The following is a 24,132-nucleotide window of genomic DNA, read 5'->3' on the forward strand; positions in this document are numbered from 1 at the left end:
AGTTTTGAATCTTGCCATCTCAAATTGTCTTCATTTTTGCACAGATGTTGTGTACGTATCCTAGCCTTGCTTAACTTTTGCTGAAAAGACGGATCACTTTATTTGTATCAAATGATAATGCAGGAGTTCCATCATTTTTCTACTTCAACCAAAAGGGTTCTGTCTCCAAAACAAAGTTGGGAACCAGCGATCTACATCTTATACCATAGGCCCTGGCATCCAGGAACCTCTGCAGTTCCTCACCGGTACTTCATTTTATTTTTCCCCCTCCTCCTCCTCCTTTTAGGCATTATGGGTATTTACGGTAGTGGGTTGTTATGCGTTTCTACGTATAATTGGGTTGATCCTACAATCTTCTACCCGCATTGAAAGCCATTGAAGACCTTGACCTGTTCTCAGTCATTAGCCAAGGAACATCGAACGTAGAGCCCTGCCTTCCTAAGCAATTTGGCTCACTGTGGCCCTTAGGTTGTGCTATAAACGCTTATATGCTCGGTGGTATCTGCGGCTATGGTATTGTTTAACATAGGGAGTCAATAATGGAATGGTGTACTCTTCTTCCAGCGCCAAGATTCTTCATCGATATTCACATGAAGATTCTTCAGTAGATTCACCGAGTCTTATCTCACCATCATATTAGTGGCTTAACATATCTTCTTCCAAGATGAGAGGTAATCTTTTTGCAAGGCCCTGTAGTGCCCCCTAAAACATTGACCGGCAAGCTCCTGCGACTCCTAGTAGAGCCCATCCGTACTACAGTGGTACTGGTACTGGTATTGTGGAAACATAGACGGTATTATGGTTCTTCCAAATGTGGATTTTAAGGGAATCGAATCCAATAAATATGCTCAAATTATGGGATCAAATTGAGTATTCTAGTCTCAATATTTAATCTCTTGATAAAAAAAATCAGTAATTGTTGACTTTGGTTCTCAAAAAAAATCTTTCAAGAAAGGGCTATCAAATTAAAAAAAAAATAGATAAATCAATCAAAATCAAGTATACTCGTCGGCAGATAATGTGGTGGAAACCTGCGTACCATAAAAAATTGCTGTGGTACTCCATAAAGCTCTAAGTTTGTTTAAAGGGAAAGAAAATGTGTCGGAAAGAGCAAAGAAGACCACACATGAACCAGGGGCACGTGTTAAGAAGACCACACATATGGTGGCACGCGAGCTTGGGTTCGTATGCGTTCGGGTGCATTCGGCTTTATCCGGAAGGAGTCGAACGGCACGCGCCCCTCGGGGAACTTCGTGTGTGTTCGGGCCACACACCGGCTACCCACGCGCCGCGGATCACACCTTGTAATGAGATGGCAATTTGTCAATTAGGAGACTACCGACCATCGACCACCCGTACTCTCGTTCTACCGCTTTTATACCAACCTCTGTCTCCTTTTTATCTCCTCGCTTACCAAAACAAATAACCCGTCTCCACTTGAGGTGGGGATTGAAGAATGGGCGGAGTAAATTTACTACCGCCCGGTCCCACGGTTCGTTTGTCAAGTTCAGATGAATGTAATAAAATATCACCAATGTTTTTAAAAAGAATTGTGGATAAAACTTCACATTTATCAGCACTGTACTCATTGTGTTATGTACTTGTATACGTTTTTATGTACTTGTATACGTATTTTACTTACGTACATCTCTCAACACCATACTTCTGTTTAGAAAAATAAGAAAGAAGTTCTTATTCTGTAATAAATTTTTTAAAAAATGGATATACTGAGAAAAATAAATTAGATCGGAAGCGATAAGATCAATAATTGACATTCCACAGCAGCAATGAGAATGTTATTTTGAAGTGGTGTGCACTCTATACAAGCCTAAGCTTTGTAAATATCTCTTCGGAATATTGATTTGACTCACATGTATTATTTTGCATATGCAATATATTACGCTGTACGAGGTGTTATTTTTTATCTAATTATGGAACCGTTTTTTAAAATATTATTTTATGAGCAAAATATACGTATCGATGGCTTCACATAATGAGGATATCACTATCTTATTTTTCGAAACTTATTTATTTTGTTTGTTTGGATTACAACTTCTAACCAATAACTTCGTGGTTTAAAAATAGATGAAAACCGATATTGGTCTTATTTATTGGGTTTCAACCAATTTTAGATAGTTATAAGATCACCGTTTGAGGTCATCTAAAAATGTGCAAATATTTTATTAAGATGCAATGTAAAAATTTTTCTTCTACCTAATTTTCGAAAAATTGCTGTAACAAACATTATTGGCATTGATATTTCTAACTCAATTCCAAGGTCTGAAGTACCAATGAAGTTTGGTTACTCATGAGTGTTCATTTTTCTCAAAGAAATTCATTGGTTTCAGTCCATATAATTATTATTAAGAGTACATTTATACCTACTATAATTTTATTTTATTTTTTATATTATATAATTTTTTGATGTTGGATTCTTCACTTATGTTTGTGTATGGGCAGTAATACCGGGTTATTCTACAGGTGTAGAACATATTGTGTGAAAGTTGAAATAATTCTTAAATTAAAAAAAATATTTCTTACAAAATATTTCTACTATGGATTCCAGAGCACTGTGGGGTTGCGGAGAATGAAATTGCAGACCATGAGTGCAAAACAATAAATAAAGCAGTCATAAGCCAAAGGTGGAAAGCAAGTCATCCAAATCGTAATCCCCATGACGATTTTTCAAGCTAACCTTTTTTTTTTTTTTTCTGACCTCCTAGAAAAAATTAAACAACAAATTAAATATATACAAACAGAATGAAATGTATATACACAGGCAAATAAATATCTTGGATTGCCAGTGTGGCATTATAAGATAAGCTGCCGGGTCCGCTGAAGGCGGTGTCATCGATGATGGCATGAGTCTGCCGTGAGCGTAATAGGAATAGGGAGGGGCTATTTCAAGCTAACCAGAAGAGGTCGTCATTTTTCACCTCAGAACTGGATCACACCTCTTCAGGAGGTTCAAGATAGGACCCAGTCCCCTATGTGAATGTGGCCAAAATGAACAAACTACAGAGCACATTCTGCAAAGCTGCCTGTTAGTGGAGAATATACGGAGGCAGATATGGCCCCAGCCACCTTGGGACTAAGCTTTTCGGAAGTCTGTAGGACCTAAGGGGGACCGCTAATTTTATAGTTTTACTCCCCGACATAGCCATCTAGAGGGCAGAACGATGAAGAAGAACAGATGAGAACGTGTCCTCTTTTAAAAAGTTAAGTTACGATACTTGATTTTCTGCTGTACATTCTCTTTGGAGTATTGGTTTTTATCGTTTTTACCTATTTTATTCGAATTTTCCCTATTAAATATTAATTGAGGATTGCATTATAAAATATTTTCAGAAAACAATTTTAATTCAAGGAAGAGTAACAATACAAAACCTTGGAACCTGCAAACAAAAAAAAAAATGTACAAACGTTTTGTGTAAATCTTAAAGTTTGTTTCTCCTATTATCTGTTGGTAGATATAAAAACTAAAAATGATTTAATCTTCAAAGTAAATTTGGGTTTTAAAAGCATGCAAGTCTCTGGTGCCATGGCTGCAACTGCTGTTCAGTGCTCGTATCTCTCTGCCTTTGTTTTCTTCTCATCTAGACAATATATTCAAATCTACTCTTAAACTTAGTAAACAGTGAATTTATAAACAGCAGAACATTTTTACATTCACGGAAAGTAACAATTTATTAACTACGAGAAGTTATTAACTGATGATCCTTTGTCAGAACTTACTTAGGTTGCCGGTAATTCCCCATAGCGGGTCATATCGAATTATTTCATTGTCGTGTGTTTTTTAGACTCTTTGATTTATTTATTCTTCGAAATGTTTTTATTTTGTTACAGTTTTGGAAATAGTATATATATTTTTCTAATTTATTTAGTAATTTTTTTCCCCTAGAAGTGAGAGGTATTTTTTAAAATTTAAAATGGACAAAAATGATATGGAACTAGACAGGAACACGTCCTGCGAAAATTCCGAAGAGGATAGCAGTATCAGAAATAAGCGAAAAAGACCCTCAATACTTAGAAAGACGAACGCTTCAAAAGCGACAGACATATTTTCGTTGTTTTTCAAGAGTAAAATATATAAGAATCAATACTAGCACTGAAGAACATTATAAAACTCTAATAAATTATTTCGATAACACAAAAAAATACAACTTTCATTGCTACCAACTTCGTGATGAAGAAGCATACAGAGTGGTCTTAAGAGGCCTTCATTTAACTATCCCCACAACCGAAATCAAAAGTGGTCTTGAAGAAATAGGACAGTATGTCTGAAATATATCTTGCGTATTGCACCCCCCTGAAAAAGTTCTTCATAGACTGCACGAAACAATAGCGAAATATTTCAAGTCATAAGACTTGTATATTCAACGGTACGTTCTGAGCAGCCCAGGCAGAAATCTATAATAGTGCAGTGCACTAACTGCCAAAACTTGGGATACACAAAGACCTACTGCCATCACCAAGCCTGGTCCGTTAAATGTGCCGGCCTCCATGCTTCAAACGCCTGCCAGAAATCGAGAGATGAGCCAGCCAAATGTGCACTTTGTACGAAAGACCATCCGGTGAAGATGAAGATATAGAGGGTGCGAGGTGTGTAAAACGTACATCGGCAAAGGACCCATAATAGGGCATTAAAAACTCTTGATGAGAACAATCGCACAGAGGAACCTCCTGAAGATGGAACTTTTCTAGAATGGCAGAAAAATCCAACCCAACTCAATCAGCAACAACCTTCTGTCTCAACCGTCCCAGATCATCATCGCCAGGAATACAGAAGACCTTAACCTTACTTTGAAATCACAAGGAACCAGCAGTCTCGACATCAAGCCTACCATTCCTATCCGCAGACCTCTCATTTTTAGTCTCAAACTCCTCGTCCGCTTATTCCTTCCCATCATCTACCCTTAAAGGTTAAATTACCCCTGGAGCATCCACTGCCAACTCCTTCTCATTCTACTGTTTAAGTAAATAATCCATCCCAGTTACCGGTGAAAATAGATGTAGTACTCCTTACCTCAAGACGGGTTCATCCAATACCCAGTGCTCCAAGTAATACAAATTATCCAGCTACTGATCTATAGCCACATCCACATCTCAACTACAGCCCAACCGATATAAACTCTATGCTATCTTCCTTCCTGTTGGATCTCCAAGATACTATAAAACCGCTAATCACTCTCCACACTAGAATCCTAACTGAAATTCCTTTCAATCTCTCACGATGAGTACAAAACCTATACCTATCCTTTTGTGGACTCAATTACCACCGTGACGAACTTGATATATTTATCCACAACAAACAGATAGATATTACCTTGTTGACAGAAACTCAATTTACTCAACGGTCACATTTCTACAGACGTGACTACATTACATACAGATCAGACCACACAGACAACACTTTCCACAAATCCTTCGGATCGCGCTTCATTGCTGCAGGAGACTAATGCCAGACATCAACGATGGGGATGTCGTACATCCAATATCCGTGGTAATATTCACTACCTCCAATAGTTATTCTGTCCTCTCGCTCATAAGCCCTACTTATTGGCCTACATCCCTAAAGAAACTTCCTGGTATCCTAGATATATTTATCACCTCCCAAATTTCCTGTTCCCGGACCATTATCGAATCTATAGATGACCTTTCCTCAGACCACGATTCAGTTATCCTTTTCTTACATTCAAACGTCGATCCTAAGCCCTCTCCTCCCTCATTGATTAAAGGACGAGTTGACTGGGACAAATTTCGTGATGATTTGGAAAACAAACTGGACTTAAAAATTCCACTTAAGACATGGCAAAAACTAAACATGATATTGACGAAGCCATAAACAATTTTACAGATTCTATAAGAATTTTTATTTACGACAAAACAACGAACAGCAAAATTAATAACACCATACATACTAACTTGCCACAGCATATTGACATCTTATTAAAAGAAAAACGCAGAGCAAGAGCGATGTGGCTCAGGACTAGATACCTAACAGATAAAACATATTATACTAAATTGACAAACAAATTCAAAACTGAACTTAAAAAATTCAAAATACAAAATCTAACAAACTTAACTGAAAACTTCACGATTACTGACAAATCTTTATGGATGACCACTAAGAAGCTTCTCAACTTCAAAAATTTTAATCATCCACTTCTTACTGAATCTCAAACATGGACAAAATCAGACGAAGAAAAATCTCAAATGTTCGGTCAGCACCTTTCTAAAACCTGAGCCACACCCTGACATCCTTAATCCAACCCATTGAATACATTCAATAAAAATAGAATACCTCACTCCAGATGAGTGGCACTCCAAATGCCACCTAAAGCATTTCATCCTTCAGAGATATCCATCATCATCCAGAAGATACCTTCTAGCAAATATCCTGATTATGACCTAATTACATCTCATATTCTAAAACATCTTCCTCGAAAATCTGTTATATTCCTCACCTACATCTACAATGCTGTACTGAGATCCACATATTTTCCTGACCCATGGAAACTATCCATAATCAAAATGATTCCCAAACCTCAAAAGTCACCAGAATACCCATCTTCATACTATCCTATATCTGTGTTACCTATCATGGGCAAAATCCTTGAAAAACTTATCTTGAAACGCCTGTATCCCATCCTAGATTCCAACCACATAATCCCAGATCACCAGTTTGGATTCCGAACATTCCACTCCACTATCCAATGTCATAGTGTGGTTGATGTCTCGTCTTCATTGGAGCGCGGAATGTACTACTCAGGAGTCTTTTTTGATGTAGAACAGGCTTTTGATCGAGTCTGGCACCTAGAACCGCTGTACAACATCCATAAATTTCTACCCTCTACTTATGTCCTCATTATCCGTTCTTATCTCACCGACACATTATTTCAAGTAAATCACAACAGCACTTGTTCACCCCTATTCCCTCAGTCTGCTGGCGTACCTCAGAGTAGTATCCTTGGTCCTATCTTTTCTACAGTTTTTACAGCTGACATCCGAATCCATCCTAACACTATCCTCACCACGTATGCCGATGGTACATGACAATTGTCAGTGAACAGTGATCCTTCCATTGTATCCCAAACCCTCCTATCCCACATCACCACCATTGAAGAATCCTGCCAAAACTGGAAGATTGAAATAAATTCCAATAAATCCCACCAAATCACATTTACCTTTCGTCGTAAACCCATGTCCTCCTGATCCACAGTATCCTTTAATATTAACACACATACTCCTGTTGAACAGATCCGGTGCTTAGGACTAGATCTGGACAAACGACTGCCATGTATGAATAATCATACAAGACTGAAAATACCGGAAACTGCTCGTCGATTCCGACTATTACAATATTTACTAAACAAACGGTTCAAACTTCCAATCCATTACAAAAGACTGATCTACATAACTATTATAAGGCCTATGTGGACATACGGAGTTGAGCTTTGGGGCTCCACTAAACCATCCAATTCCTCCCGTATCCAATCATTACAGTCCTAAATCCTTCATAAAATCCATAATGCTCCTTACTTTGTCACAAATCAAGCAATCCATCAGGACCTCATATGTTACCGAGTTGGCCAGAACCAGATACCTTGTTTCTAACCTGGCTTCTCCTTCTTTACCTAATAATCCTCCTGGGCGTCTGAAAAGAAGATGGCCTAGAAATTATCTCCTCTAGAAATGTTATTGGAGTTCTATCAATGGGTAGATTCTCCACATGTTTGTTTCATGTCATATTACTAACAGCAAATTTACTTGTTGTATATGTTTTTATAGAGTTGTAAATAAAATTAAATAAAGTAAAAAAAAAAACATCAGATTATATGTATTCAAGTTCAAAATTCTTTCAAAACTTAACTTCAGAAAAATAAAGTTGTTTTCACTAAATTATTTTTCTGAATGTTTCAAGGTTTTAGAATTTATGTCGCCGATACCGAAAAGTTTTATTTAAAGGTTAGCAATGCATTTTTTTTTTTTTTAAACTAACTTATTAACTTTTTTATTGATGAATGATACAATCTGCCACAATCTTGGGCAATAAGCATTAGAGATATAAAGGTGTACATAGATTTCATTATACATCAGTGTAAATAAATAATAATTTATAAATAAATTACTGTGCTACATTAATGCTTGAGTTTTTTCCAGAATAATTGAATAAAATTTCTAGAAATCCACCGACTTGACTTTGATCTATGGTTTTTCCGATACCACCGTCTTTTGATGACTATGTTTGAAACTGCGTTGTTTCAATCGTAAATGAAAAAATATATTATTCCATGAAAATTTAATTTTGAAACCATAATTTCTTGGGTAAAGGCTCACATTGGCTATGGTGAAGTGACTATCATATTTTTATCTTTTGTTACATACACTTAATTAGAGTTACTTATTATAATTACTCATCGGAAAAACCTGTGCTGACTTTCCTTGTTGTTCTATTTGTTCATTCCTTTTCCATATTTTTTTTAGACTATAGGTTGTGTGAAAAATCATTTTGTTTTTGTAAGGGAATGATTATTATAATTATTTAGTTATAATCTTTAAATTTCTTTCTTGAGACTGGTAATTGTTTACTAAATAATTCAAAAACACTATCCAAAATTATAGTCTCAAAACATTTATTTCATTCACACGTCCAACGTTTCGGCCAATTCGGCCATCTTCAGGGAAAATCTCAAATTACTATGAGACATATTATCCAACCATTTAAAAAAACTCCATACAGGCCATTCTGCCCAGGTCAAAACATTAATATCTAATATGTCAAAATTACATTAAAAATCACAATCAAATTATTTCCCTTTTATCACTATTTATACACTTTTCTTGTGATATAATAAAAAGGGAAATAATTTGATTGTGATTTTTAATGTAATTTTGACATATTAGATATTAATGTTTTGACCTGGGCAGAATGGCCTGTATGGAGTTTTTTTAAATGGTTGGATAATATGTCTCATAGTAATTTGAGATTGTCCCTGAAGATGGCCGAATTGGCCGAAACGTTGGACGTGTGAATGAAATAAATGTTTTGAGACTATAATTTTGGATAGTGTTTTTGAATTATTTAGTAAATAATTATTTAGTATAAATACATATTTATACTACATACTTAATTCATCCGGATCAAAAAAGAAATGAAGGCAATTTTTTATATTTATATGAATAGAATTATGTAGGACTCATCATTTATCACTTTATTGTTAAAGCTTGCAATACAGGGACTAGAAGCTAGTAAGTTATCGTATTTATCTATAAAGATTTTATTTTATTTAACTAATGAATTGAGTTTTTAACAAGCAAAAAGCTTTAGTGAAATATTCAGTAGGTTCTATTTTGATATTTATAATATTTGATATAGAATAAATATTTTTCAAAGAGATAAACTACGATACAATTCTTGCATAATGCTCAAAACTACTAAAAATATTTACTCTTGATAAATAAACGCTGTAATTCATATTACTACATAAAGAACAAAATATGATATTTTTTAACACAATAAAAATTATTAATTGGATTTTTTTTTTAACTAATGTAGAAAATTAAACAGAAAAGAGAATGAAACGTTAATTAAATGTTATGTAATTCGTTATATCAGCGAAGACGTCAATTCATCTATAGGCCTATTCATACAAAATTTATTTTAAACTGTTAATTATACTTTCAAGTTTTACTTCTTTGATATGTTGTTCCAGTTTGGAGAGGAGGCATTTATTTTTCAACCTAATTAGAAGTTAACAAAGTTCAAAAATTTAATTTCGAGTGTTCAAATTTAACAAGACGGTTTAACAAGAACGTAGTCAAATTTAGACCAGTAGACAACCGTTAGTAGACACCGAACTCTTATGGCCTTTCGAAATGTGTTCAGTTCCTATTTTTCATTCGAAAATTATCAAATCTCCAATTGTTGAATTCATTTTACAATAAGTCTCGTGGTCACAGCCATTCAAACTTCGTGATGGATTACAGGAAGGAGTAGACTTGGAGAAGGATTGAATAGAAGGATATGGGTGATAGGAAAGGTTTTTACTGATTTGAAAATTTGTTACGTTAAGGTTAAGGAATATAACGGATATGAAGGTCATGTTATAGTGTTCTATTGTAAAATATGTAGAGTTTTGAGAATTTTTGAATTGATACGTGGTCAATGAATCCTTTCAATCCGAGGAATCAATACATGGCCCATCAGCCCGATCTGGTATTACATAAAAATATACTAATAAAAAAACAATCTGAGGAATGAAAGGATTGAATGTTTGATGTTCGAAGCTTTAGTTGTTCCTCATAGTTTATGTCCATAGGTCCAGATTGGTCTGAAGATAGTCTTATCAATCAGAACTCTGTTTTCTATTGTCATATGAGAGATTCTTCTTCTTATTCGGCATAGTTTACCGAATCGGCTTTTAGGTGCTTCTCTATTAAGTCTAGTATAGAGGTGAATCTTTTGTCTAGGATGGTGCCAAGATATCATACTGTGACGGATCACCCACACCAGAGGCGTCTGAAATGGAGACTGCCATGTTATAGGGCATGCCAGTTTTGAATTATAAGTTTAGTACTATTGATGGTTAGTTGCTTCCACTTTCAAATACTAAGCGAGATCATTGTTTCCCTACATCTAGCTCCTCTCTTATTCGTTCATCCCTGATGCAGTGCCTGTATTTTGAATGAACGATACAGTTCTTCTTCTTTCTAACAGATTTCCACAGGAAGCCAGATGCAAGCAACCTGTAAACCCAACTTTCACTTCCATATCCGAGGTACACAGACTCGTACATGTACGTCTTAGTTTCTTTACCGATATTTCTATATACTATACTATGCTGTTGCAGGTAATTGACATAGTCTGCTTTGTATGTCCTCTTTTCTTACATCTAGATCAGTATTCTCCGTGTTTCTAATGACTGTCCTCAAATAGTTAACTTCTTGCATAACTTCAATCACCTCCCCATTAGAAATCAGCTGAATCCCTTGACAGAACTTATGTCTTGTTGGAATTTTTTTGTCATTTCGTTGCGGAGGAGTTCTTCCTACCTTTTCAGCAGCTTGTTTTTCGTATCCACCATCAGTACAATATCGTTGACATAAAACAGACTGGGAATGACAATGCCCTTCAGACAGCTTTTAAAACATTCCGGGCCGAAAGCTCTTAAAAAATAATTGAAAAAAAAAATCCAATTTTTAACTATTAGATAAACTTCGTAAAAACCTAGAATTTCTAACCTAAATTTCTGTCTGGGATGTGACAGTAACTTTTTCGATAAAATCGATTGCCGGAAGTGCAACTCTATAGAATCAATTTTTGACTTTTTTTTGATCTTCTAGAAAACAGCTCGTTTTGATCAAACCCAGCAAATCAATGTTCAATTAAATATTAAGTAGGTGTCATCCTCATTGAAATACTCATGAGTGGGTTTAAATGACGAATTTATAAAAATTCGTCTTCTAAAGTACCTTTAATTCTGTTTATTTGAAAAACATAAATATTTCTTATTGTTAGCAATAATAAAAAATGGGTAAGTACAAAATAACAACTAATAGAAAAAAAGGAAAAACTGAGTCATCGCAATCGAATGAGAAAAGTCGATATCACTTGAACTTTCCTGATTAAGCAGGACGAGCATTAAGGTTCGTTATCTTTGTTTAAACTGTTGTATTCCTGGCAAGGACAAAATTGATATTCGTTATTCCTATCTCAAAAGACCCTGAATTCTATTTTTTATAGCAACAGAAAAATAAAAAGTTTTTGTTCATAATTTTTACCTTCTCTAGTCTTAACATTTTTTTTTTTTTCGAAAATCACAAAAAAAAACGATTGCCTCAAAACGATTCCAGCAACCACACGGATGTACGGTGCTAAGTGAAATTGTGTGCTGCGCATACCGCACCAGATTTTTGTTTAAATATGAATTATCAATCAATACGTTTCCTACAACATGGATTAAAAAATCTCTTGAAAACATTATAAATAACAGTCGCTTAGATTATTTTGTGGGCAAAAGTTCATCAAGACCTACCTGATTTGGAAGTGAATTTTAGAACGGTGAGTTGTGGGAAGCTGGATACTGTTACATCACCTTCTCATCTATGACCGCACCATGGAACCGGTCTTCATCCGGCATTCATCTACATACTTATCTCGTGTTTTCGTCTCGGCTTTAGTGCCCTTTGTGTGAATTAATATTCCACCTTTTAAAGTGCTACTAATATGTAACACGGAAAAATTCCGGATAGGCTTAAGTCGTATATTTAATTACTACTAGCAAACAAAAAAAAAAAGCTGTAGTTTGCTTAAATATCTTCAACATTTACTAAAAAACAAATATTTATTTCCACTTTTTGGTTTTTTTGAGTGATTTTGAGAAACAAAAATTTTATTAAGTGGTTTGTTAGAATATACTGCAATTGTACAATATTAGTTTCAAACTTTTTATATGTACTATTAAAATGAGGTTCTATTTACAACCTGATTGCGAAATATTATGTGATCGTCCTATAAAAACAAAACAAAAAACATATTCGACGTTTAAATATTCAACAAACTTCTCCAATGATATTAATAATGAATGCAGTTCTTTTACTTTTTTAAGAAATTCTAAAATTTATAAAAATATAGATCTTTAACCCCCGATATTTTTCTTCTTCAAGACAGTGTTCCTGAAAATAAGAATAAATGTTTAAGTTAAATGTATTTAGTCAAATAGTAGATGTACAATATTTCAACGCATGCTATAAGTAAAAGGATTTTGGGAACTCAACTTTTAATCATCGACCTTTCTTAAGCCATCTATCTCTGTTAGATTTTGTCCGCGCAAAATAAAAAAGCTAATAAAATAAAAGATGTGCATTCCGACACGGCCATTACAGGGCAGATTTACCGCCTCTGATATGTGCTATTAATGTGAGGCCTGCTAAAAAAACGTTAATACCGCCAGAGATGGTAGCAGACCATGCGAGATCCCCGCTTACCTGATCCGGGCAAGGTCCTGGCTGTATAGTGAGTCCGTCCCTGTACCTTGAGAACCGTCTGGGATACCCAGCCACCTTCTCATTAAATTCTAACACCGCGTTCCGCCCACCTTCCAATTCGTCTAGTGAAATCAATTATTTTTTTTAATTTAAGTAACATGTTCTACAAATTTGAGATATGGTCTATTCTTGTAAGGCTTGTTATTATGTCTATCGAAAATTGATTATGTCAATGATCTTTCTAGATAGCGTATGGGAATTACTTATTAAAAAATATTAATTGATACATAATACCTAACACAAGATGGAGTTTACAAAAATTATGTCAATTAATATTATATTGTGTTATAACAGGTTATTGAATATTTCAAAATAGATATAAGATAAAAATATCATTGACATGGACAGCTAGAACAAAAATGAGATAAATTTTAATGACTTCGATGTATCCGGTAGCCCAGAAGTTCTTAACGATACGTTGGGTACCACTTTCATTTTTATTCCTTTCACACAAGTCGGCTGGAAAAAATAACAGAGTTGTATGTTTTGAAGTACTATTATTTATAGGAATATATATAGTGCCCTTTTAATTATGAAAAAAATTGTTCGCTAGGAAAAAAATTAAGAAAAAAAATCAAATAAATTATGATTAATTAGCATTTTCGTTATGAATTTAAATCTTAAAATTAATAATTGGACAGTAATTCAGCATTAAATGATTAACTGTAGTTCATTTTATCATTGTCGTGATTTTGTTTTTGCCTCAACAATGGTTGTGATAATTTCAAATTAAAATTAGCTAGAGCATTCAAAGAAGATTCAGATTTTTTAATTATATACTTTTGTAGATGAGTTTTTTTTGTTGATAAAAAAATATAAGATGAGGACTATGGTCGACTATAAATATTTACAAGTTAGACAGTTTATTCGGAATGTTATAAAAGAATTTTATGTTAAACTGAAGTTCTTCATTTCATTTTTATTTAATTCGGATTAGCTTCTTATTTAATTAGGCTAAAAACTCATTATGCTCATTCTCAATAAGTGATCTTAAAATCGTTTTCGATGGCACGTCTTTCATCATTTCAGTGTTGTGAGAGATATACCTTATAGGAGTAGATGGTTTAAAATATCTGACATTGGTATTCACAGATACAATACAACTGAGTTCCAACGGGTTCGTGTGATGATTCGACTCTTGCAAGAGATGATGTACTCTTTTTCTTTTTCGTTCCTCGCCGTAATATTTATGTTATCTGAAGAGAGCGTAGTAGCCGAATGGTTCTAGCCAAATACTAGATAGAAACAAGATAACCGTGACAGAAAGAACTACCGTAGAGAGAGCTTATAAAAGACTAATCTGTTATCGAGCTGAGGTATCGGTGGGAAAGGTAAGTAGATAATATTTCATTTAATTAGCCTACGGTGGAGCGATAAATCTAAGATGGCGGCGTGGGCGGGCCCCATTAGTGCCGACCTATCTCTCTCCTTTATTTCGGCTTTTTTACCACCGACTCGGCTAACTGCAACCAGCAATATATAAAGATGGCCAGATAGTGACCTCCTAGTCTCAGGCGCCCCTTTTGTCTTTAATCTTTTTTCCTATCGTCCTTTTGTCAATGTTTTTTCCCCCCGAAGTTCACCGGAGGAGCCTATTTGTTGTGAATGTGGTGAAACCCAATTCATCACGGACGGCTTTATCTTACAGGTTCTTCATGGGGTGTTCTAGAGGCGAATGGCTACCAGCAGAAAGGAGCGATATCATCTCGGGTTGGAATGTCCAATTTTTTTGGATTTTTCTATAGGTAACCGTACATGATTGGGATAGGATAGGCTTTCTATGAATGGAAGATGCTCCATCCCCTTATATATATATTGTCAGTATCAGATAAAATTAATTAATCGTGGATAGTATAATAAATATGTGTCATTGTTATTCAAAATTATGCTCTTAAAACAGCCAGTAAATACATGGAAAGACTTAGAAATTTCTATTAAAATTTACTTTAGCCTCCTCTCCAGCAAACGGGAGCCTTGTCAAATAAAGTGACTTATTTCACACTGAAATGATAAATGTACGTCTGCCATCTTCAAGCTACTGGAATAAAAATGGCCAAGCCGGGTAAAACATAGTCCATGAAACGAAGCAAATAAACGTTCTTTGCCATTGAAAATATAAATATTCGACTTTAGAAGACAAACGGAAAATTTATATTATTCAAAAGAAATTTTCCTATTTTTTTTCATTTCACGCTTTCGAAACTATCTATTGCGCAAAAAAAATCCATACATTATTTGAAACTGAGTAAATTTTCTGAAAGTTGAGTTATTAAACAACTCCAAGTTCAATAGCACCCGTGTTACAGCTTTTCCAAAAAATAATTTTTGTTTTTTTCCAAAAACGAGAAATCACCAATATGTGACTATATGGCTAAAGCACATTACCACTAACTTTAAGAAAAAGCCAATTAAAGGTTCTCCCCTTTAGGAAAATTACAACTTTTCATTATTTTTCTTTTTATTCAAAATATTTAGATTTTATACCTAATCTGTTCACTAAAAAAAAAAATTAATTTAAAAGTAGTACTTTTGATTGATATTTTGGCAGATATTACGAAAACTGCTATTCCTACTAAAAAGAATATTATAAATTACTTAAATGTCGGAACAACTAGTTTTATTTTGAGTAATTACATAGGAGTAATACAACCAAAGATATCTTTTCTCAAGATGACTCATTTTTGACTAATGTCCGTTATTATTATCCACCAATTTCGCTTCATTTAATATTTAGGTATGAGCAAAACTATTTTGGTTGATACCCATGTTTCAATAACGGCTCCTCCTGTATATTTTATTCTAAACCAACAATAGAAATTTATTAAAAACATAACTGGATTCACTGGAAGAATCCAAAAAAAAAAAGAAGAAAAAGAAGGACTCGAGGAGAGTCCCGTCACGAGATACAGATTTTTTTATCCTTATTTTTTAAAATGTACCTACCTATAATTTTCGTCTTCACACAGATCTCCAAAGGAGTAAAAGAGATGCCTTCCTTTCGATCTACTTTATCCCTCCTTGTATATAAGCCTCTTTGAAAATTGAAACATAGGTAATTATGTACATTCTTTGCCAGTTGAAATGGTGAGAAAGCCCTACTGACCTATGTACTTGGTACGGGTTTTAACTAATATAAGCTCGTTTTACTCACTCGAACATAAATTCTGTTCATGAAATATTATAGTTCGTTCCGACTGTAAGACGATACAAGTGAAATAAGGTACATCAGGACACGTGAACGGCGGGCTGAATGCCATTCTCTCTTTGAAGGGGCTCCGGTTATGTGATGCTGAAATCTGTGGAGCCTATTGCCCGATTTCTCCGGTATGGTGAAATGGGCCATTATCGATTTAGATGTTTCAATAAGCTGCTACAATATAAACATTTGTAAGATTTAAACGAAGTGGCAAATGATTACAACACTATGATTACTGGTAGTACCATTCAATTTTTAACTTCTAAAATACTGAAAACCTACAGATATGTGGATATATATTGAAGAATGTGACAGAGATAGAGCTTTGGCATGTCGGTAGGCAGGAATTTGATAACAAAAAGTATTTTTAAAAATTCCAACTTTGGTATTCGTATATTTTAAACCCAAAAAGGTATTGTGGCCATAGAAGGCTGCGATGTGTGAAACTGGATCTGCCTGTTCATGGATACGGGCAAGGTCCTCCGGTCAAAGCTGGAAAATTAATGTTACTGACCGTTAAAGTGCTGTTTGAATCAGCTGTAATTTCCATTACTCGAATAGGGAAATCAATTTCAACATATTGCGAATAAACTGCTTCTTTAACGATTGTATTAACTCCTCAGCACGCACGATAATAATTTGGAATACAATCAGTTCTGTGTAAGTCAAAGCCTCCATGAGCGAATCGGTCTAAGGAAACTACTTCACAAGTGCTTTCCAGAGAAATTGTTTGTTCGTCCAACTTATCAAATCTCGAAGTGATACATTTATACATTGAGTATATATTTTTGTATTTTCCTTCAATAATTTATTTTTAATGTGTACCCTATATTATAATTTTGTTAAGAGTAAGGAAGAAGGGTTTATTACGATTACATTGTTAATTTTTCGATATATATGGGTGAGCGAGTTTGAAGTAGTTCATTCCAGGTGCACTGACTTCTGAGCCCCTCCTGGCAATAAGTCAGCGGATAGGCTTACAGATGCCCAGGCTTTGAGAGTGACCCATGACCATATGAACCAATTTAAACTTTTAACCGAGGGCTTTTAAGAAACTGAAGCCTAGCGTGAGAGTGATGGTTAAAGTGGGCAACAAGAAGATACACACATTTATTGAAGCCTCTACCTGAACCGAAGGATAGAATGTTGGTTTGTTGTTAGAGCTCCTTGTTTGGCCTAGACCCTTTGGACTAAGGTGCCGCCTTCTATACCTGCCCATTCAGCTAATGCCTCTCTGCTCTGTTCCTTTTCAGCTGGGCCCTTCATTCTTTGTTCCCATAGCGGGAAGTCAATGTATCACGGGTCTGTATGTATTCTCTATTTATTAGTTCACCCATTCTTCCAGAATTTATTTTTGGAAAAGCATTGCCGCCAGGATTAGTAGTAGTGATAGACTACGAACAGGATTCATTTGTAGTTCTAAAACTTATAGTTTTAACAGCAAAATCCATATTTTTCAAATATTCGTCTTGGGACGTCCAACATATAGTCAGTTCTTTTTGATTATATGTATTAAGTATTTTGTCTTATGTACGAACACTAATTTACAACGTGCCGTCACACAGCTAAGTGCAATGAGTTAGAAAACAACAGAACAAGTTCTGTTGGGTGAGGTGGTTGGTTGAGACGACCAAAGACTGTATTTTTTTTTTTCTTAACCTCCTGAAAAGATTTAAATTGGTAATTATTAGGTACATATAGTGAGGTAAGCTATATGTATAGCTGGGTATGAAGGGTACCTTGGATTGTCTTTTGGCAATTATAAGGTTAGGTGAGAGATCCAATGTAGATTGTAAACTTGTTTGGCTTACGCCAGTGGATAATTAGAACGGTCGTTCCGCTGACCAAAGACTGTAGAGAAAAAAAGCTGATATATACATATTACACACAAACACACATATGTATGTATAGTTCATGTATTTATATTGTTACAATGATAAAAAAAAAATTGAATTCTGATGTTGATAGTGTGATTTTGACAGTTGTTTTTGACGCTTTATCCATACACAATTAAATTAGCATCATAATTAACTGATCAGTGAATGAATGGGCTGAACTGTTTTATAGTGGTACACAATCTTGTTTAAACTGTTGTGCGATATGCATTCTCCGTGTGTAATTTTATAGTTGATTCTGGACAGTTATTTATTGCTCTTTGAGATATTCAAAGGTTTATTTTGAAATCTGTCACATATTTGAGCAATCGAATAGTTGACTAATTATTCGCTGATCAATTTTTTTTTGGGGGGGGGGAATTAAGAATGCGAGAAATAAGAAATGCCTTTGTTAATCTGCCGATGTTAGATGTTATTTTAGATAAAAATTTCAAGGTTACGTAAACAAAATCTTGACAAACAATGAAATAACAGCAATAAAATTCTTATTTCCGCTATCCAATAAGTCAATACTGTGAGTATTTGAAGTTTATTATTTTCCTTTTCTTAATTAATTTAGAATTTATTTGGTTATCGTTAATTAAATGAGTGTTTTTTGCGACAAGAATTGGTCACACCAATAAACAATATTCAACCCAAGATATATGTTTTTTTAAATTATTAGTTTGGTAAAAAAAATGAATAATTATTAATCGCTCAACATGTCAAAAAATGAAAGGATTCCCTGGCTAGCTGTATCTCTAGCAATTATTCTCACAAGGAATAATTAACGAATCGACTAGCTATTTGAATAGTATTAATTAAAGTATAAATTGGATAATGTGAAGTTTTTTCCCAATAATAAGTTTTTTATAAAAAAAATATTTGAGGTTAATGACTTCCAGTTTAATGAAATTTTTTATTAAAACATGGTACACCGTTTTGGGACCACTATCTCATATTCATGTACTTTAACCTCATAATTTCCTATAGTCTTTCATGTCTCAATGTGTGCATCTTCACTACTCCTTAGCACAGCCATCAAGTTTTTTTAGAACCACTCTAAAGTAAATGAATGTTGATGTTGTAAATAAATGTGCACGAAATAATACATATAACAGAGATTGAAGATGAAAAAACATAAAAGCCGGTAATTGAATATACCAATTAAACAAGAGACGAACTCTGAATCCCAAACCGCATATATCCCAAACATATTAACATAACAAGCAATAAATAATGCATCTAAGACCTATTGTTGTCCAATAAAATTGGTTACGATGCGTTTAATATTGGATATGCTAACAATTTCGTTATCTATGAATATAGTTGTAGAGGTCTTCATCAATTTAAGACAGCTTTTTTTTTTGTGCAGTATAGGTTCATAGGATCTTGAAATAGTTTGTTAGATTGGAAATATATTTATGTTAAGTTCAACAGTATACACAAGACAGAAACCAGAATTATAAAAAAAAAATTAAAGCTTAATTCAACCCCCAACTATTGTAGTTTCATTACATAAGAATATGTAGCGCATTCCGTCCTCTCTGTGAATTATAATTCTCGTTTTAGGGTGTTATAAGTACATAGTATTTATATTAGTATATAAGTACGAGTATTTTTATCGTCTAATTTTATATTTTTAATACTTCTCGATATAAAACCTAGTTTTTGAGCCACAGCTTGAAACTCAATCCTTAAAGTTCACAAATCATCGCTATTTTAGTGATGTCAGAGTATTGAGTGAATATGCTAATCATTTCCAAGATGTGTTTGTGGACAAAGCAAATAACACTAGTTTCCTCGAAGGTAATTTGTAAAGTACATATTGGATAACATCTTTGTATTCATAGTTCTTTATTTGTTACTACATTAAGCATTTTTAGCTTTGCTATGATACTGACACAAATGATAAAAAAGTTTTCATTTTATTTTTAATTGGACGTATTTTAAAGATAGTATCATCCAAGATAGTATGCGTATCATCCAATACGCAGTGATAATTATGGATCATCGTGGTTCTTTTTTTAACTTTTTTTTTGTGATCTATGCCTTCTTTTTTCACGGTATTAGATTATGGCAACATTTTACCGACCGTGAAAAACTGTTGAATAATTTAAATTGGAAACTGCTGTACGGCAGCGGAGAGTTAGGAACCTGTTGTGGGAGGCCATAAATCCACTGTGAATAAAACTAATTCAGAAGGCCCCCTACTCAGAATGTTTGCTGAGCCGTGGGCGAACATCGATTTGGCAGGCAGTGAACACAGCCTCTAAACACTTCAATACTAAAATCAATGTCAAATAAACTAATCGACTTGAGAAAAATAAAGGAAGGCTACTTTTGATGCAGCATGCACGGCCCCCGCTGCTAACACTAAATCTCCCCTAGGCATACCTGTAAATCAGCAAGCAAGTTTCTCACCATTATTTAATTATTCCATGTAGATGTTTATAATAACATGAGATAATAATAATGGTTTACAATAACCTGAAGTGACTAATTACAATATATCTAGTATCGTGGTTATTGATTTGGCATAACAAATACTCAATAGCAAAAGATTCGGTTAATAAAAAGAAATATTTCATGACCATAACTATGTGCATCAAATTATCTCCTACATCATTCTATTCATTATCTATAACATAAAAACAGCATAAATGACGTTTTAAAAAAAATTAATGTACGTTTAAATTTAACGTACCTCTTATAATAAAAAAAATTATCATTTTTAGTTTTAAGTGCCTTCACAGTCTTCATACGGTCTAATAGAGTCTATCTTTTCCTGAACTAACGAAATATTTATTGGTCGTCGAACACTATGACAAATATGTCTTTTAATTTTGCATAAACTAACCCCCAAAACAAAAATTGAAATAAAAAAGGTCCGTAAGGCAAAAGTGTTTCATCGAAAACCTCTTTGTATAAAAAGCTCAATTTTTTAATAATTGAAAATACCAATAAATAATTAATTATATAAAAACTTCACAACATAAACTACTGTGGAATAAGCAGTATACGTCATAAGATATCTTTACTTAAATAACTTGAAAATGGCAGAATAAAATTCTTTGAAAAATTCTCCATAAAATAATCGAAGTAAACACAAAATGTTAAATTTATGGCCTCTAAGTTGTAATTTGGACTCTGTAAGTGGTATTTTTCCACGTTCTCTCAGGGGCGTAGGTAGTAAAACTTATTGGAAGGAGCAAAATCTAAAGTTCCTAACAATTTTGATTGAATTTCTCAACCTATGGGTGGTGAGCAGAATGGTGGCATCCCACAATAATCTGAAAATCCGAATAAGTTGGGGAACTTGAAATTTTAGTACCCTTTTCAATTTGCGAATTCTTGTTTGCGGATCCTACGTATTCTTTCAAAAATTCTGGCAAAACATTATCATACTCAAAATTGCTTATAAAGGCTATTTTTTCAAATCTCTCGACTTTTCAATGCACTTCACACTCCCCCTCTCCGAATTCTATTGAAATATACATTTTTTTTTTTTTTGTGACTCAAAATTTTTACTGTCCTGGAAAGCCTTTAACTAGCCTTGTTCTGCTCTTGAACATAAATATCATTCTTTAGCAAAAAGTTTGATCACTTCCTTTATTTGTACTGTAAAAAATTTAATATTCCTGTTTTGTGAAAAATTATAAAACGAATTTTATTGAATGCAGTTCAAAACTTCTGAAAAAGAAAAAACAACAAGTTGGGACAACTGTCATAAATTCTTAAATAATATATATTACTTATTATTTTTCAATTGGTAGATTACTTCAATTGTACACTCATATTGGATTTAAAATGATGAGACACTATCGAATATCTTTGGCGCGACTGTTTTCATTTCCTGTTCGCATAACCCAAGCATGATTCACACATTTTTCTTAATCTTTTCACTTTGACCCAAATTGTTCGCACCATAAACATAAATAAAGAAAATAAACTTTTAAAATTGGACTCAAGCCCTCCTTTTTAGTATGATAGACTTATAAACTTAGTAATAATAGCTTCCACAATATCCTTTTACGTCTCTACTTAAGTTTTTATGGCTCCTATAACTTTTAATGAGGATTAATTGTCCATTTAAAATGTCTGCTACGTTTGTTTGAGTTGTTATACAAGATTTACAGTTTATTTTGGAGCAACAGCTTTTATGTAGAAACGGGAGGAAATCACGCAAGATATTGTATCGGCCATTATTTGAGACTAGAAGGTAGACATAAGCTTTAAGTATTCGGCTTTTTTTAAAAAACCAGTAAGTATTTGATGTTTATTATTTTGTTTTATTTATAAATTTGTGGAGAACTTTATTTTTTCTTAAAAATCGTCCTTCATTTTCAAAAATAGTCGATTATATTAATCTCAATTTTAACCTCATATAAACAAGATCACTCTAATTTATTAAAATCTAGTTGAAATTTTAAAACAATTTCATTAAATAAAAACGCAAACTAATTTTTCAGAGTACTCATATTATATAAATTCAGTCATCCTCATTTATTGCAAAATACTAGATCCTTTTCCTGTTAGTGTTTCATGTTTCTAATTAATATTAGTATATAACTATTTATAGAATATTGAATAACAGTGACGTTTCACAAGTAGGTACTCCAATCAATATGAATCATTTTCCGGATATTCGTCGTCTGTTTCTTTTTTTAAACTAATCTATTGTAACAAAGAGGAAAATGTCGTGATTTTGCATTCTTTAACTATGACTTACACGACTCGCCTATTTCAAGAAGCCAATAAAATTCATTTTAGTAAGTTTACTAACATGATGATTACTAATTACTGATTACTAACAGTCCATCTTCGTTATTCATTTATTCATTTTCATGTATTTTTTGTTCATTTGCATTGCAATTAATTAACATTTAAGTTCAATGTTCACGGTCTTAGAGGTCACAACATATTAAAATATATCTGCATTCTACTAAATACATTTCTAATGTTGAGTTGGGAGTATGGGAGTTAAACTAAGAAAGATAAACTTTTAAAATAGGTAATTTTGTAATTTAGTAATAATTAATTGATCCCAAAGATATCAAAGCATATAACATATAATTTAATTACGACTTTATTTAAAATATCTGAAATATCAGGTATGTGGAAATTTTCAGAAAACCTCTTATCCATTAAGTTCATTGAAGATTCTATCATTTAATATTTTTTATCAATTATTTTATTAACTTTAACTTATTTAGTTAATTCACGACGTTACAATATCTCTTTGTTTAATAACATTTACTTACTTTTTAATTCATGTAATATAATATATTATATAAATAATTACAAGTTATTCATTTTGAATAATTATTATTCAGATAATATATATTATTTTAATGTGTAAGCATTAGAAATGAAACTGCTAAAAGTAATTACTAAAACCTAACCACCGTACAGCAATTAACCACTAATCAGTGTCTTGGTCACAATGGGATTTCAATAAAATAAAATTAAAAAGAAAAACAAAACGAAAGGTGCATGCAGGAGTCTAATTTATGAATGCATTTTCAAACCCTAACAGATTCACGATCTAGATAGGAAGAAAGGAGATATTGGTTCACATCTATCTTTTAATTATAGAGGGAGATGGCTACAAGACGATTCATCTACAACTTCTATGGCGTTGGCAATAGGAAAAAGTCGAATATTATAATTGAAATCTGACCAAATGTGATACGATAATTAAATTAACTTGAAACATAGTTTGATGATGGTTTAGTCCATTGTAATTAGTTAACATAAAAAGCTTAAAAAACCATGCTAGGAAAACATATTGCTTTTGAGGAGCCTCACTAACTTACAGATACCGTATGTTTCTTCAAATCGCAGGTCAGCAATACCTCTTTATTTGGTTTACTTTAATTCTTTAATTTTAGAATTTTTAATTAGTGAAGACCGAGGTTTGTTGGCATAAATTTTGGTTTTCAATCTTTACGTTCACTTAACGATATATGGAATATATGATAATTGAAAGTATTACAATCACGCAGCATT

This window comes from Halyomorpha halys, unplaced genomic scaffold, assembly GCF_000696795.3.
Source record: "Halyomorpha halys isolate HHAL.00 unplaced genomic scaffold, Hhal_1.1 Scaffold343.1, whole genome shotgun sequence".
Classification (NCBI taxonomy): domain Eukaryota; kingdom Metazoa; phylum Arthropoda; class Insecta; order Hemiptera; family Pentatomidae; genus Halyomorpha; species Halyomorpha halys.